Raw genomic sequence first — 16,366 nt, 5'->3', positions numbered from 1 at the left:
AACAACAACAACAACAACAACAACTCTCTTCTGTTCCCGCCTACCTCTCGACATCCACGAGACACGGAACGAGTCCAGGAACATGGGGAAGGTGCGCAGCACGAGGGGCAGCAGCCATAGATATAAGAGCAAGCAGTTAGAAGTGACGTTCTTCCATCGTGGGGTGCGGTTACAGTAAAAAGTGGCGCGCTCCAACGTGGGCCATCATAAAGTTGACACGACAGCTTAGCAAGAAAAGCAGCTAAATCTCTTTATATTGACGCAACCTGTCAGATCTCATACACTGCACTAATTTGCTTTGCGTTTTAATAACAGAAGTTTTCAATCCTTCTGTGTACACCTGTCACAATATAGCTCTGTTTGTGATACGGATTGGATTTATCTGACTTAGGATAGAGACTAGTGGAGGGTTCTTGTGAACACGGTAATGAACCTTCGTGTTCCATAAAATGCTGGGATGTTCTTGAGTGGCTGCACAATTGGCGGCTTCTCAAGAAGGGCTCAGTTCCCTGTAGTTAGCTTTAATACTACCTGTATGTTATGAAAGCAGATCGCTTATATTGTAGATCTCCAGTAGTTGAAGTGATTGGTCAGCGTCAACCTCCTATTTCCTTACCCCACAGGGAGAGCCCTAATACACTCGAATGGGGTCTGGGATCTGGCACAGAGCCGCTCTGGACGTTGTGAGGAATAGACATATTGAAATTGATCCTTTTTGTGTCATTGCGCTGCATGGGCTATGCCTGCTTTACCAAAGTTTCGTAAGAACCTGATGCATTTATCTTCAGCGCAAAATATAATTCCGTCTTGAAGATGGAGGAGACAGTAGGCTCCGAAACATTTGCAGCACAGTAAACTCAAAGCAAAATTAGAGTGATCTATGAATCGCCGTGAATGCCTAAAATCACTAAGTGAAACAACTCAGTGCCCTTGTCGTGAACCAAACCCCGGTTGTCCAACTGTTTTGATAAAATCACATTGCTATGGTGAAAGGTTTAAAGTTAATTAATGCAGACTATTAAAGTACAGAGCGAGGCAGAGGTCCGATGACGCATCCTGTAAGTGTTTAACCCTAAATTTACGCAATCTGTCATGTGGGGTGTGTGGTTCGCAGAATTGTTCTAATTAAATGCTTTGAGTTCTTTCCTAAATTTCACCCAGTTAAAGTAAAACCTGAACCACTGAAGGGCACTTCCACAGGAAGCTACAAATTGCTGTTTTTCTCGTTTAATGAATGAGTATGCCGAGAGGAAGATGGGCTTATGTCCAAACAGGAGTTAATTTGCTTAATAGATTCAGTTATTTGATAATAACTTGCCATTTTTTGAGGGAAGCAAGGCTTAATCTTGTCAAGCTTAACGAACGTTCAAGTGACTAAGCTGCCGTTGTAGCATGACATACGTAAGATATGCATGATCTTTCCTGTGAAGCCTGTACTGACAGAGACACTGCATAGCAGCGGTCCGTGCGCCGACCACAGAAAACACTGCCTTGTATTGTTGGCCGCTTCTGTATTGCGGGCGTTGCCTAGCAGTGGGTCGATATGTCACAGTTTTGTACATACCACTGTATCCTTAACCTCATCAGTATTTACTGCAGTGTTTCTAACTTCAGATCATGCTTACTGTCCTGGCTTCAGTCTTTATCCTTCTTGTTTACCTTTAAATAGTCCATAGAAACACTGTCTCTACTATTTTTCATCTATCTGTGATGTAACAAAATTTCTTCTTCGTATCAAAAACACTCAAATAATGTTTGCACACAATATTATTAAATAAAACGCAATTATTAGAGTTGTATGGTATTTCCAAATTCAAATTCACACAGTCTGTATATTTCTAATATACTTAGCTATTGCTCCAGCTCCACAGATTGTTAACTTTTTTTTTCATTTGAGTCTACTATGCGTTCTAAAGAAAATAACATTTTGGAAACTGGATATATTTACGTCTTTATGTGAAGAGGCGGGAAGCACCTACCTTGTTTGGTCCGTCAGAAAAAAAAATAACACAAAAAACTGGACCACTTTCCCGGTGACTGAGGGTCTCTCTTTCTAATGAACACTAACTTCAGTCACTGGGCCGGAGGTAATCCATTTATAACGGACCCAACAAAGTAGGGTCCTCCGAATCTTTCATCTGAGGACGGAAACAGATACAGTTCCCGAAACACTGTGTTAAAAACACCGGGAGATGGACAGAGTTCAAAACCTGGTCAAAATCGGCTTCTCCATTTGGCTAAATCTTCTATCGAAGGGCTCAGGATAAATCAGTCGGTACAGCGATGGGCTACGGGTTGGCCGGTAGGGACAAAATATTTCTCTTTATAGCCTCTGCTATCAACGGGTACAGGGGGCCCTTTCCCTGGGATAAAACGACTGAGGCGTGAAGCTGACCACTCATCTCCCTCTAGTGCCTAGGTCAAGAATAATGGAGCTCTACCTCTACTGCCCCATACATCTTCACGGCTTAGTTCTTAATTAAGCACAGGAGCAACTTTACCTTTAAATTGTCCATGCAAATAATACTGTCATATTCCTTGCCAGACTTACTCCATTTGCTGTGCATCACTTCCCATGGCTACATTTCTAGCCAAACTGACTTTGAAAATTTCATTATTCTAAACTTTACTGCCACGTAAGGATTCAAATTAACGATCTTTCTTCTTTGTCTCCAAATCAGGACAGCTTGCAAGCATGAAGTTACACTGATAATTTTCACTTTTCTACTGTCATAAGGGAAATACTCGTATATAACTATCCGTCCCACTACCAGAACACTTCAGGCTGTTCTGATTTATTCCGATCAGTTATTAAGCAATTCTCATGGCGCACGCGGCAGCATAGGTGGTTGAGGCACTATGCTACAAGCCGCAAGGTCGCGGGTTCGATTCCCGATGACGTAGCTTTTTTCAATTTATGTAATTCTTTCAGCAGCACTATGGCGCCGGGACCGACTCAACCTCTAACAGAAATGAGTACCAGGAATCTTCTTGGAGGGTAAAGTGCCCCGGCGCTTAAAGCTGACAACCTTACCACCTTCTGTGAGCCGATTTTGTACACAAAATGTGGGAGCCACGACGTCTCACAACCCTACTAGTCGTTTCCTGGTAACGGCTCCAACAATGGCTATTCCTCTGCTTCTGTCCTCAAGTCCTCTCTGGCTCCCTTCCAACAGAACTAATTTCTAAACGTGTCTCGGTTATAACATCTCGTCTTGTACTAACAGAAAACACAGCTCCTCTGTTGTTGCTCAAATCGTTTCCGTGGGAACGTGTTTTCTTTGGGGGGGGGGAAGGCGTTGCCCGGTAACGGCTCTGGTATATTTGCATATCTTGTGGTCGTTGTCTAGTAACGGATGTTGTTTCGTTGTTTCCCAGTAACGGCTCCACACGCTACAATACATGCACACATACTGTATATATATATACACATACATACATAATTACACACATTCATACATATACATACATACACCAAGAACTAATACATTCAGTCAATAATACCTGTAAGTGACGGATAAATGACTGACTGATGGATAGTGATTGTTTAGGTTCATATGATAGGCCTATATATATGTATTCATTACTTATATATGTGTAAGAAATTAAATGAAGGTACGAGTACTAACTAATGACAATGAACGTGTACCATTTTTTTTATTGCTAGTGGGGTGGGACTAAGTCCCTTGTACTGCGGTCACTTCTGGCCTATTGTACCAGCCTCAGATGATAGGTGAGGGTGATTGTGGAGCAATTGGTGGAATGAAGATTGGCAAGGGAAACCGAAGTACTCGGGAGAAAACCTGCCCCAGCGCCACTTTGTCCACCACAAATCGCACTTGACCAGACCCGGGTTCGAACAACTTGTACCATAGTCTCAATGCAGTCATTGCCTTTCCGCCCTCTCCCCCTGCGTCACATCCGCACCCATGTGCTCTACACGCACTGCCGTCATTTCATCAGTAGCTTCCACATTTTAGTTGGTTTGCAGATTCGCGGAAGATGAACATTCCCTTTCTCCTCTTCCTGTTTAAATATTCCTCTCAGATAAGCATTTTCTATTTACAGCGTTACTTCAGCATGTTCCGTATGATATTTGCTGTATCCTTATTTATTCTGTAAATTGTATTGTAAAGTCCATTTTTTAAATTGCAGGTTAATTCCATGCAAGTGGACAGTCGTGCTCAAGAGAATTTCGATCAGTTAGAGCGTTTACTGGAGTTCGATATGCACGGAAGAACACAAAAGGTAAGAACGGCGTCCGAAATTCATGTTATTATGGAAGAAAAATACATACGTACACGTAATAGCTGCAAAGAAATGACTTCATTCTCTTGCAAATTTGGGGATACACTGTCTACAACCGCCCCGTCAGATCTTCTGAGAATGCGATTATGCGAATTTGGTCATGCTCTATGAAAATGAAGGATTCAGAAGACGTATTGCTCGAATTCAAAACCCGTAAAGCGCCGGATATGAACAATAACACGTTTTATAAAAGCAAAATGCAGGTTTCTGTACTTTTTAAATTCTTAATGGCAAAACTTTAAATGTCTGCGAAGCGTTACTTACCCAGATCTTTAAAACCGGTTATCGAGGTAAACATGTCAAATTATGGCTATATACCTTATAAATTCTTTCGATTAGACACGTTGAAATGTTAAGGACAAAGCTTTGGCTCAATAAAAGAAAATATTTCTATCAAAAACATATGGTTTGAAGGCCAGAGAGATGTACACTGCTTCGGGATACTTATGGAGAAACTTAGAGGATCTACAGATGGAGCCTTCATATTATTTATAGACTATAAAAACAAGTTTTGTCAGAGTAAACAGGAAACTTTTATGAGAAGAGAAATATGTAAAATCAAACCATCTAGTTGGTAAAAATAAAATAAGATGACGGGTAAGCCGGAACAAACTGGATGGCTTCATCGTGAAAGTTCATGGTGACGGTGATTGATGGATCGAGCATCGTTACCAGTGGGAGACTTCTCCGTGCAGAAAAATCTCGATTGCCTTAGAGCACCTTCCCGTCCGTTTCGCATCCCGTTGCAAACATGAAGTGAAAATCATAATATTCAGCAGTTTTGATACTTTATTTCAATAAAAGTATTGTAAATCAAGAAGCAGCTTTAAGTTGTATGTACATATTTACGCTAACGTCGTTTGGCTAGTTGATAAATTTAGCATCATTTCTGCATGCAAAGGTTGATTATCGTTCATATTTTGTCGCATTGTGTAGTGTGAATTGTTATAAATAATATTTGTCAGCACAACAATATTTCCAGCAGATGGGGTTGCTGTCTAGGACGGCATGATTCGGCACATGTGTGTCATCTTCAGGTCCTGCTTCCCGTTGCAATTACTACATTTGCACGTAAACCGGGTGGATCCAGCGGTGTGTTATATACATTACAACAGGCTCGCTGAACCACCCCGTCCATCCACGACACACCAGTACTAACGGCCACTTCCTAGTACACTCAGGTGCTACACAGTCCAGCGTTAGTAGACATGTAACCACAACAGTAACACTATAACAAGAAATATTCTTCACATTCGTTACAAAGTAAACGGAACTATTCAGTAAGAAAAACTATCATACTAGCAAAAACAAGGGGGCGCGCTGTAGCGTAGTTGGTTGAGCCACTATGCTACAAGCCTGAAGGTCGCGGGTTCAAGTCCCAATGAGGTCATTGAATTTTTTTTTCAATTAACGAAATCCCAGCTTATTTGGAACCCGATAATTCATTGCCGTATTAACATTGGTACCTTACCTCAGCCCAATGAAGAATGTCCACAACCTCTAACTCTCTGTCTTTAAGGTTCGTTTTAATATTATCCCATCTATTTCTATGTCGTACGTACAAGTCATTTTCCATTAACTTCCTTATGTAACATTCTGTCTCAAACTTTAATTGTTGAAGTACTAATTAATGAACGCATTTAAAGACAAGTGAAGATTCTCGGAAAAATTTGTTACTTTTCTTTTCTACTACACTCGCATATATACAGTGTATAATCTTCTCACATTTCAGCGAGTTTTTCTCATTTTCATAAAAGACATTGTTTGTAACTTAGAATTTGGCTCGGAATTCTGTTTCCATCCTACCACTCTCGAAGTCCTATTCACTGTGCTCATTTTATTCCCCGGCTTAATTCAAAAGTTTTCATTCTTGTCTGATTTCTCAGTTATTCTTCTCCGCTTGCCTGGCGAGAGTTACAGCTTCTGGAACTTTCCAGGACTCTCTCTAATTCTTCGTTTAGCTATGATCTGATTGCCCTCAGCCAGTGCGAGGCTGCTATTTTTTTTTCCTTGGCACTACAGCCCCAGTGGGCCTAGGCCTACCTCCATGAACTTCTCCGTTCACTTCGGTTTTTCTAGATCTTACACATTCGGTAGAAATCCTTGGGAGGGTGATGAGCTCGTCACAAGGCCTCTACCTGTACACAAACACAGAAAAACGCACACACACAAACTAAACATCCATGCCCTGAGTGGGATCCGAAACCACGATCCCGTTTTCCAAGCGAGCAAAGACAGTACATGCCTTAGACCGCTCGGCTACCGTGACCGGCCGCGAGGCTGCTATAGCCTATAATATTCTACGGAGTTGTCAACTTGCTCCCTGTCCGTACGTCCGTTTCGAAGTCTGCGATCAGTCACAGCTGCCAACCTGACAGATACAGTGAGAGTAATCAAAGTTTTTCTACTTACGCCTTCTTGTAGTTATGTTCCGAACCTGTACTATAGAAAAAAACCGTAACTTACAAGGACACGACAAGTAGTCTAGGATTGAAAGCGGCGTGTCTGCTATATACACTTCATCATGGAAGAATGGGTCTTATGTAATGACCTATATCAAGATTGGTTTCTTCGCAGTTGGTGCCGAGTCTGCAATCTGATAAGGAAAACGAGACGAAAAAGTCTGGACGTGTGTCTTCAATAACAACTGCAGCTTCCACGGTTGAATCCTGTCGGTTGTCTAATGACGTATTTTTATCAATTTATTAACTCGCCAATAGAGAGGTCGAAGCAGAGTCCGCCATTGGACCCTATCCTAAGCCTGTTCTATTCACTCTCTAGCTTCACGATCTACTACTTACATATTATCGCAGTGTTATCTTTCCATCTCCTTCTCAGTCGGGCAAGTGAGTGCTTTCCAAAGTTTTCGACGCCAAAATTATCTCTCATCCAAGCTATAAAAAAGTCCCAATGAGTTCATTGGAACTTTTTCAATTGACCTAATCCTTCCGGCCGCATTATGGCCCTGGTGTCGACTCAGCCTCTAACAGAAATGAGTACCAGGAATTAATTAAATAATTTTCCTGGGGAGTAAAGCGCGGCCGGCGCGTAAGGCTGACAACCTTACCTCCATCTTTGAGCCGATTGTCTAGATAATGTGGGACCCTCAACGTCTCACAACCGTATGGGCCTTCACGGCCTGTTACAGGGATAGCTTTATATATTTTTTTTTACCACGCTATAAAATCACCCCATCATAACTACGTAAACTGTTGACAAATAGGATTTTATTTGAGGGGTTCACAGCAATGGCTACGAAGAATGCCGTGTAGATCTTGTGTTAACTGACGTTCCTCCGAAAATTCGGTTCACACAATATCTACACGGCGCCACATCCCAGAGGACGGCAGGCATTCTTCAAGATTTTGTTTATTTTACTCTACTGTCCGTATCTCAGATTAAAGCTTCAAATAGTAGAAAGTTAATGAATAGTAAACTTGAAAGGAATTTGAAGGAAACTGTCGTGGCCTCACAGAGGTATTATCCTGACGTTTGCTTCTGGGAAGTAAGTCGTAAAATATAGCCGATCCCCCGCTTGCAGTCTAACCGAACTCCTGCGTTACCACTATACCAACCTGCTGTGCGGAAATTCGAGGTGCATTGGTAACTGTGCAACTATAAATCTGTAAGTTTTACCTGTCTGTATATTTAGATAAGATGTAGCCTACTGGAAACAAAGGGAGGGTTATACATTTTCAGGGACTTTTTCACAAATATCTATCTTAATGGTAGAAAAGCCTAGAAGTCAAGTACCGATAATATAAAATCCTCCAATGATACACGGTCATGACCAGTTCCACCCACTGAACCGTCCTTTTAATTATTTTCCTTAATATCCAGTTTAATATTATCCGTCCTTGTGCTCGATATTCTAAAATAGACCTTTTACAAGGGATCTCCGAACTAGACCTCTGTATGCATGCCCTTCCTGCCGCGTATTTGCAATGTAATAACTTCCTTTGCCCCAAAAGAGTCGCCTGTATAAACCACTATGTTCTTATTTACGCAGCATCTTAAATTTCCCGCTTCATGCCCGTTTGGTAAGAATATTTTCCTAAGAAATAGCTCTTCATGAGGTTGTAGTTTACGTTCTTACCTCACATAAGAGATCAACTTTAACAAATAAAAACGGCAAATTTGCTGTTTTACTTATGATACGAATCTTCATTTTGGATATGTTTGAAATCAAATGCTGGTTACAGTTTGTTACATTATACAATGCTGTTGTGTCAATCAATGACCTTATGCAGTGTTGAATGGAAGATGTCGGATTGATGGTGAATATTATTATTTTTTTATTGCTAGTGGGGTGGGACTAGGTCCCTTGTACTGCGGCCACTTCTGGCCTATTGTACCAGCCCCAGATGATAGGTGAGGGTGATTGGTGGAATGAAGATTGGCAGGGGAAACCGAAGTACTCGGAGAAAACCTGCCCCAGCGCCACTTTGTCCACCTCAAATCCCACTTGACCAGACCCGGGATTGAACCCGGTCCGCCGCGATGGGAAGCCAGCGACTGGTGAATATTAAATAAAGGAAGGCGGACAGCAGGCGACCAGAGCATCTCTTGACCTTATACTGTTGTGACATAGGCAGTAGACACGTGATTAATCTTAGCACTTCCGGAATTTGAAATGGCTTGCTCTGACAGCGGCAACACAACTTTCAGATTGGAGTCATTTCAGATGCTGATTTAGCTAACAGATATTTAAGCGGAAAACAGTGATATCTGAGTTACATAAGACGGGATACATTGATATGAGTTACCTCAACTGAAATATGTTGCCTGTAATTTATGTGATCTGTGTATGTTGACATAAGCAAAACACGTTTGAATTTCAAAGTAATACAATGACTTCTAGGTTGTTTATTGTGTCTTCAGTTCGAATTTTAAATAAGGCGATCTACGTATATGTACTTTGTGACCTCTAAAGTTTCTGATCAATTTGAATGTGGACGTAGGCATCAAATGCCCCTACCGTTTGTTCCTTCCTCTCAAATCTTTCGAAAATGCCACAGAATTGAACTATTTTGGAGTGGCAATATCAAATGAAATTCTCATTCATAAAAAGTTAGAACAAATTACATTTAGAAAACGCTTGCTACTCCTCAGTACAGGATATTTTGTCTTACTGCCTGCAATCTAAAGATATTAAGATAAAAATATATGGAACTGTAATTTTACCTGCTCGTGGGAATCTTGTTTTCTCACTCTAAGAGAGAAACATAGACCGAGGATGTTTGAGAACAGGCTGCCGAGGAAATATTTAGATCTGAGAAGGAAAAGGTAACAGGAGGCTGGGAAAATTAAATGCATAACGAGGAGCTTCCTAACTTCCACTCACCATAACATATTATTAGAATATCAAATCACGGAGGATGGAATAGGTGAGGCATGTAGCACGCAAGGGAGAGATCAAAAATGCGTACGCATTTTTTGAAAAGACCAGACCACTTGGAAGATCGAGACGTAGATGGGAGGCCAATATTAAAATGGATTCTAATGAGATAGGGTAGAGAAGCCTAGAAGGGTTTTATTTCACTCAGGAAAGGGACCAATCTCTTGTGAACACGGTACTGTACATTCGGGTTCCGTAAAATGCGGAAATTTCTTGCCTGGCTGAACGAAAGTTAACTTCTCTAGAAGAACTATGTTCCATGGAGTTACTTAGTGAACTGATATAATTATGTAACTGAAACTACTCGTTCGTGAATTCTGTGTACAGAACACAGAGATCCACCTAAGCAAATGCGAAGTAATCCTCATTGCAATATGCCAAGTACAGAATTATACCAGTGAGTTTGCAGAACGACATCACAGAGTTCTGAGCTGTACACTGAACATGGAGAGCTCGCTTCAAAAAATGTTTGTAAATTCAGTAAGAAACAAAAATATTCAAACGTATTTTAGTATACAGATTACTACGTAATTAACTGATTTTGGGGCCACTTTTGATATTTCTCAGTCCAGTTACTATTCTCACAAATGATTTACGTTAGATTGTTTAATATTATCCTCACGCTTAATAGGCTCGCAAGCAGAGTTGCAGTATATGTAGGTTTCTCTTCTTCCTTGTGGTCATGACATGTGCTATACTTCACGACTATCACATATTTCGTGACGCAATCGCCCTGATAGTAGCCTGGAGCTTGAAAGGTACAAATGAAGAGCGATTTCATATTGTGTCAGAACTTAAGACAAAGGTGCGGAGGTGCGGTGCAGTGCAGTATGTAAGTCACATACGTGTATTGACTCCTTCAGAAGAAGGTCTGATCTACTGTTCACAAGAACCTGCTGCTGGACTCGATCATAAACCGAATATATTTAGTCCATATTCTCTTGTTCTGTCACGTTAAGCTCCATCCTAGTCTAGATCTCCTAAGTTGCCTCGTCGATTCAGGATTTCCTACTAAAATTTTGTATGCATTTAACATCTCTCTCTCGCATATCACATTCATATCGTCCGTCTTTTTCTCGTTCATTCAAACGCATGGCTTTGTAGATTCTGACGATGCTGTATCTTTCGGAAACAGTTTCCTTAAACGTTGTGTCGTCTTGTTTCCAGAATACCGGACGATAGACAAACATAAATTTCTATAACCCATTGTTACTTCCTATTTCTTAAGTCCATATATTTTTCTTAGCCGGTCACGGTAGCCGAGCGGTCTAAGGCATGCACTGTCTTCGTTAGCTCGGAAGCCGAGATCGTGGGTTCGAATCCCACTCAGGGCATGGATGTTTGTGTGCGTTTTTCTGTGTTTGTCTACAGGTAGAGGCCTTGCGACGAGCTCATCACTCGCCCAAGGAATCCTACCGCATGTGTAAGATCTAGTAAACCGAAGTGAAACGGAGAGTTTCATGGAGGTAGGCCTAGGCCCAAATGAGAGCTGTAGCGCCAAGGGAAAAAAATATGTATATTTTTCTTAGCATTTTATTATAGAGAACCTTAATCTGTATCCATCCCTTAGAGCAAGAGACTAAGTTTCATATTCATAGAAAATAGCAGATAAAATAGTAATTTTTATTTAATTATTTCTTTTAAAGATAGGAGATGAAGACAAAAGATTCTGAACTGAATGATAGAAGATAATCCTCAGTCAAGTTTTTGCATGACGTTTAAGATCTGGAAACACTATAGTTTGTTTCTAGAGATCTTATCTTTAATATCTGTATTTTAGTCCTAAAAGTTTCAGTAGAGTAATATTATTCAAGTGCCTTAAGCTATGTAGGCTATGTCGTTTCCATTACGCGGGGTTTACTGCAGATAACACATGGCGTTCTTATTGCTCTTTGTTGCGATATCTCCGTCAGCATTATCACCTTCAGCGTCACCCTTATCAGCATTACTGCTGTGCTATTTCAGCCATAAGCCGCATCTGAATTCTATCCCGGAAACTCGCGCCAGTGATTCACATCTTGGGAACTGGCATCTTCCCAAGCAAAATATTCCAAAGTGCTCACCCCTAATCTCTCTCAGTACATTACCCGTTGGAGGGGAGATCAGCTTCTTTTATATTAGTAGCATTTTATTTATAGCCCTCTCATGTTATTTGCATCCAGTTCGGGATATCTTACGTAACCTTCTTGTACAGGGCCTTACTTGTTCAGCTGGTGAAGAAAAACCACGCTCTTACGAAGAATCAATACCGTTTTCGCAAAGCCACTCATTTCACCCTAACAGGAACCAATTTAACCTCCATACCCTCTCTCCCTCTAAGATCTATGTAGAATTCATTCCGTCTACGACTAACACTCACAAGCAATCTCGTCTCTTGGGATTTTCCGATATCCGTTTATCTTGATGGTCATTGTGAATTTGCAGATTTGAGGTGAAATAGGCGGATCACAGTGGCGACGCGATCTAAGGGGTGAATTGTCTTCGCAACTCAAACACTGAGGTCGTGGGCTCGAATTCTGTTCGAAGCATGGATATCTGTCCACGTTTCTTCTGTATTTGTATTTTCGTGTTTGTGTAGCGGCCTTGTGACAGGGTTGAACCCCCGTCGAATGAGATCTACCAGCTGTACATAAAGATCCATAGTTCCAGATTCATTCTGATGGGAACAGGACAGAGGGCGTAGTACGAAAGGTAGAACAATTGAAAAAGGAGGAGGAGGAGGGGGAGGAGGAGGAGGAGGAGGAGGAGGAGGAGAAGAAGAAACAGCTTGACTTCGCTCAAGTTCTAAGGGAAACAAAATTTTTCTACTCGAGAGAAGTTCACCTGTATTGAAAGTTCTCGGGCATCACTTTCATTCTTCTGAGAATAGCTGATATGTTGGCTCCAAATCGGGTTAACCAGTCAGTCAGCACGGCACGCGACCGTTGATCAGTTCGCCCTCAAGCATTCTGCAGACCTGGCTCAATCAGACTGCTGACATACCACTTGTAATCAGGAAGAACCCCACGGTGAGTCTCTACCAGAACAGCCAGTGCCCTGCCGGGCTGTTCTATTCACTTTTTTAATTCATCTCTGATGTCGGCACCCTGCCCTGGCACAGGCCAAGGCAAATCCCGTCCTCTTTTACCAAAGCTCACAATACACGCTCATCCTTGTGACAAATAGCCGTTGTGTTCGATATGTGGCCTTATATTAACCTACGAACAAACTGGAACTCTAAACAGAACTGTGAGGAAGTGCATGGCTATATAATATAACAAAAAATACAAACTCCGTGGTTTTAGTCCACAAGCGAACTATACCGACCGAGCGACCGTCTCTGTGGTCTAGTGGTCAGAGTTCCTGGCTACAGATTCAGAGATCCGGGTTCGATTCCCGGCGCTACCAGATTTTCTAAGAAGTAGTGGGTCTGGAACGGGATCCACTCAGCTTCGTGAGGATAATTGAAGAGCTGTTTCAAGAAAATAGCGGCTCCGGTCTAGAAAACCGAAATTAACAGCCGTGAGGATTCGTTGCGCTGACCACGCGACACCCTCTATCCACTGAAGCTGAATACAGGCAAATGCAAAATTCATATCCGCACTAAGCAACAACTCTAGCACCCAAGTACACTCAAGCTCCAAAAGATTCAATACCCATCCCTTCAGTACAAACGAGTGAAAGGCTTGAACGTTTGGATCACGGGGTTCGAATCCCATTAGAAGTATAGTAGACCTGTGACCTCATATTTTAGCCAATTCGGCTTCACGGAACAGGCCTGTTAATGTAGTACATACAGACAGGGTGAAGATGGGAAGTAGACGTATTTTAGAGGCAATGTTCGAAAATAAAATAACAGTAATTGAATTTTATCAAACACAAAATATTGCTTTTATAACTAAATGCTATTATAAAAATTTGAGGATGTTCATTTTTTGCTCTGGGAAATTGTTAGAGAGAGGTGAAAAGTAGTGTATACAGTACATTTGGTTTTATTTCATGTATGGCGATTATATTTCTTAAATATCGACGGATACCGCTCCATTTTCTGTCACGTGAGCCACGAATCTACAGAATTAAAACAATGTATTTATGAATAATACTGTTGTGCTTCTTATTTTAAACTACATCACTTCGAGTCTGTAAAATACAGCGTCAAATAGCGTCTTCTTGAATGTTGAATTCGGAAGATGTGGTAGGAATGGATCGCTGTCCCAAGACTTTGCCGGATGGAGTGAGTAAGATCAGGAAGTTCCCCAGGATAGCCTGTTTTCCGGCAGGGAGTAAAGCCCGTTAACCTGCAAATGTGAACTGGGTCACTAATCATTCATTCTCTTCGTTCAGTGCTCTGTGAACATGCGTCTTCCTGCGCTGCCGTTGGGGCACACGCGAAAGTCCTCGGCGCGTTCTTCCATACACACGGTCTTTCCATGCTTCTGTATGCTCCATTCCTTTTTCTATGTTCCTCATCTTCCTGCACTGCTGTCTTACAGCGTATGAATATTCCCTGCCCCATTTTTAGCCTCCTTTCCTTATTTTGACAAACAAAAGTAGGCTTATGCGATCTCCATGCTGTCTGTGTGTCTGTGAATCGTTCCCCACCCATTTTTTTCTTTTGAAGGCCTGAACCAGTCTTTATAAAACTTGATAAGTATATGATGACAACTGAACCCATCTCAGCGACGTACTTCATAAATCCTTCCGTCTATACGTCTAACCCACCTAGTGTTGCAAGGCCGAGGCTCGGTAAAGTAAATCCCTCCTTTCATTACTAGGCAACGACTCGGTAAACAGGTCGCCGCGGCAAGGAATACAAGTGACAATAGATAATTGTTGGACACATGTGTCTGCGGGTCTATCTTTGAATCTCCCAAACTGTTCCTACGTAACAACTCGGCAGAGACGTTCCCGCAGCAACGAAGAATACTTGGAGGCGTCGTTTTCAATGCGGCCCTTGTATCAAAGGAAAGCAGGCGATTAGTTCTTCCCAGAACTTCTTGTACTACCTTATGAGCAGTTTTCTGTTCTCGTAAGTAATTTGAAGAGTATGGACGCTGGCAATGATATTTACAATTTCTTACGCCGAGGCTGTTGACTTTATACTTTATACTTGTATAATACTGTATAGACCCCACTGATGGTGTCTCCACCTTGAGTGCTCCTGAGACCCTGAGAGCTATGCCGGCGGTAGCGTAGCTACTGGTAGGGCACCCATGCCGGATAGGTCAAGGGGTAGGATCTAGACGAAGAGGGACAACCTGATCCTTCAGGTTGGGGGTTGGGCGTGAAACTTACAAGCTCACACCGTAAAAACTAAGTTGTTCAGAAACCAGACAATCAGACTTGGGGGGGATTGAATAGGAATCGACATCAGAGAAGAAGGGAGGCAGATTTTTCAGGAGGCCAAAGCTCACCCTGAGCTGTAGCGCCGAGGGGTAGGAATGCTATATACAGTCTGCATTTGCTTTCAACAAGGAGGTGTAAGCTACGTAACTGTTGTTGCAGTGAAGCCAGCTCCAAATAAATGATCGATATGGTGATCATTTTTTCAAAATTTTCTGTTTTCCAGTTCACCATTTCCCCTTCAAAAGATGGATGGGACATATAGTGCACGGAGATGGTAGAATTAATAAATTTTAGTAGATAAAATCCGAAAGGAAGAATGCATTTGGGAGACGTTGGCGTAAATGGGAGGGCAAATATTCCATAGAGATGTAGTAGATAATATCGTGCAGGCTAGATAGCATAGATCTTGCCTCGTACTCCATAGCAGGCAAGGAATTTCTTGATTCTTTGAGTGGCTGTTGACATCCCAGGGAGGATTCTCTCTTCTTCCTACACTCACCACAGCCATGGCTCACGGTTGTGGCATAGCGCAGAGGCAAAATAACGTGAGCGTCCTGTAAACAAGACATTTCTACACGAAGTGGGGGATGGCTTGCCAGTCCCGTCGGAACAGGGAGACTGGCTTATATGTTAATCTTTCTTCGCTTTTCGCTTAGTGGGGGTGGAGTCCAACTGGGTCCACTCGGCACGGCGGCCACTGATTGGCCTATTGTACCTGCCCCGGGTGAGTATGATGATGGAGAATTTGGTAGAATGAAGATTGGAAGGGGAAACCGAAGTATTCGGAGAAAACCCGCCCCAGCGACATTTTGTCCACCACAAATCCCACTTGACCAGACCCGGGATCGAACTCGGGCCGCCGCGGTGGGAAGCCAGCGACTAACCGCTTGAGCTATGGCGCTGCCCTCACTATCCTCGTATCAGTTTAGAAAAGGGATTTACTTATGAAATTAATTATATATTTCGATATATGTTATTTATCTACATCAACTACAAGTAGCATCCGACAGAAAGACTGTTCCTCGTTTTGGCAAGGATCGCGATCTCTGCATATGTTCATCATACTGGAGGCACAATGAACGCACTGAGTGTGAGCACAAGTCGCACCGACTTCTTCATCTCAAGGATAACTAGTGGCGAAGAAAAACCTCATATTAGAGCTGGTTTATGATTTTAAAACATCACGATATCTACGCAGAGAAAATATTAGGTCCCTATAAATTTCTTGAAAACGATAAATTATCTTGAAATGTTCTATCTTCCGGGTTATAACGCCGTGCAGTCCATTGAAAATCAACCGACGTTTCGGAGGAACAAGAACAAGCATGTAGCATG

At 42.1% G+C, this 16,366-nt stretch overlaps 1 protein-coding gene and 1 long non-coding RNA gene across 3 annotated transcripts in view; one reads left to right on the top strand and one right to left on the bottom strand.

The window, feature by feature from the left end:
* The window catches only part of LOC111872833, a 535,959-nt gene that overhangs the window by 198,970 nt on the left and 320,623 nt on the right, over nucleotides 1-16,366 (top strand). For both annotated transcript variants that reach the window (XR_002844304.2, XR_002844303.2), the window contains exon 2: nucleotides 4,156-4,248. This is a non-coding gene — a long non-coding RNA (uncharacterized LOC111872833). The remainder of the gene's footprint in view (nucleotides 1-4,155; nucleotides 4,249-16,366) is intronic.
* Nucleotides 1-16,366, bottom strand: part of LOC111872832 (pyrokinin-1 receptor) — a 346,467-nt gene that overhangs the window by 263,163 nt on the left and 66,938 nt on the right. The window lies entirely within an intron of this gene.

The sequence above is a fragment of the Cryptotermes secundus genome, unplaced genomic scaffold (assembly GCF_002891405.2).
Source record: "Cryptotermes secundus unplaced genomic scaffold, Csec_1.0 scaffold79, whole genome shotgun sequence".
Lineage (NCBI taxonomy): Eukaryota > Metazoa > Arthropoda > Insecta > Blattodea > Kalotermitidae > Cryptotermes > Cryptotermes secundus.
Note: the sequence above shows the minus strand (reverse complement) of the source record. Positions and strands in the feature narration are given on the sequence as shown.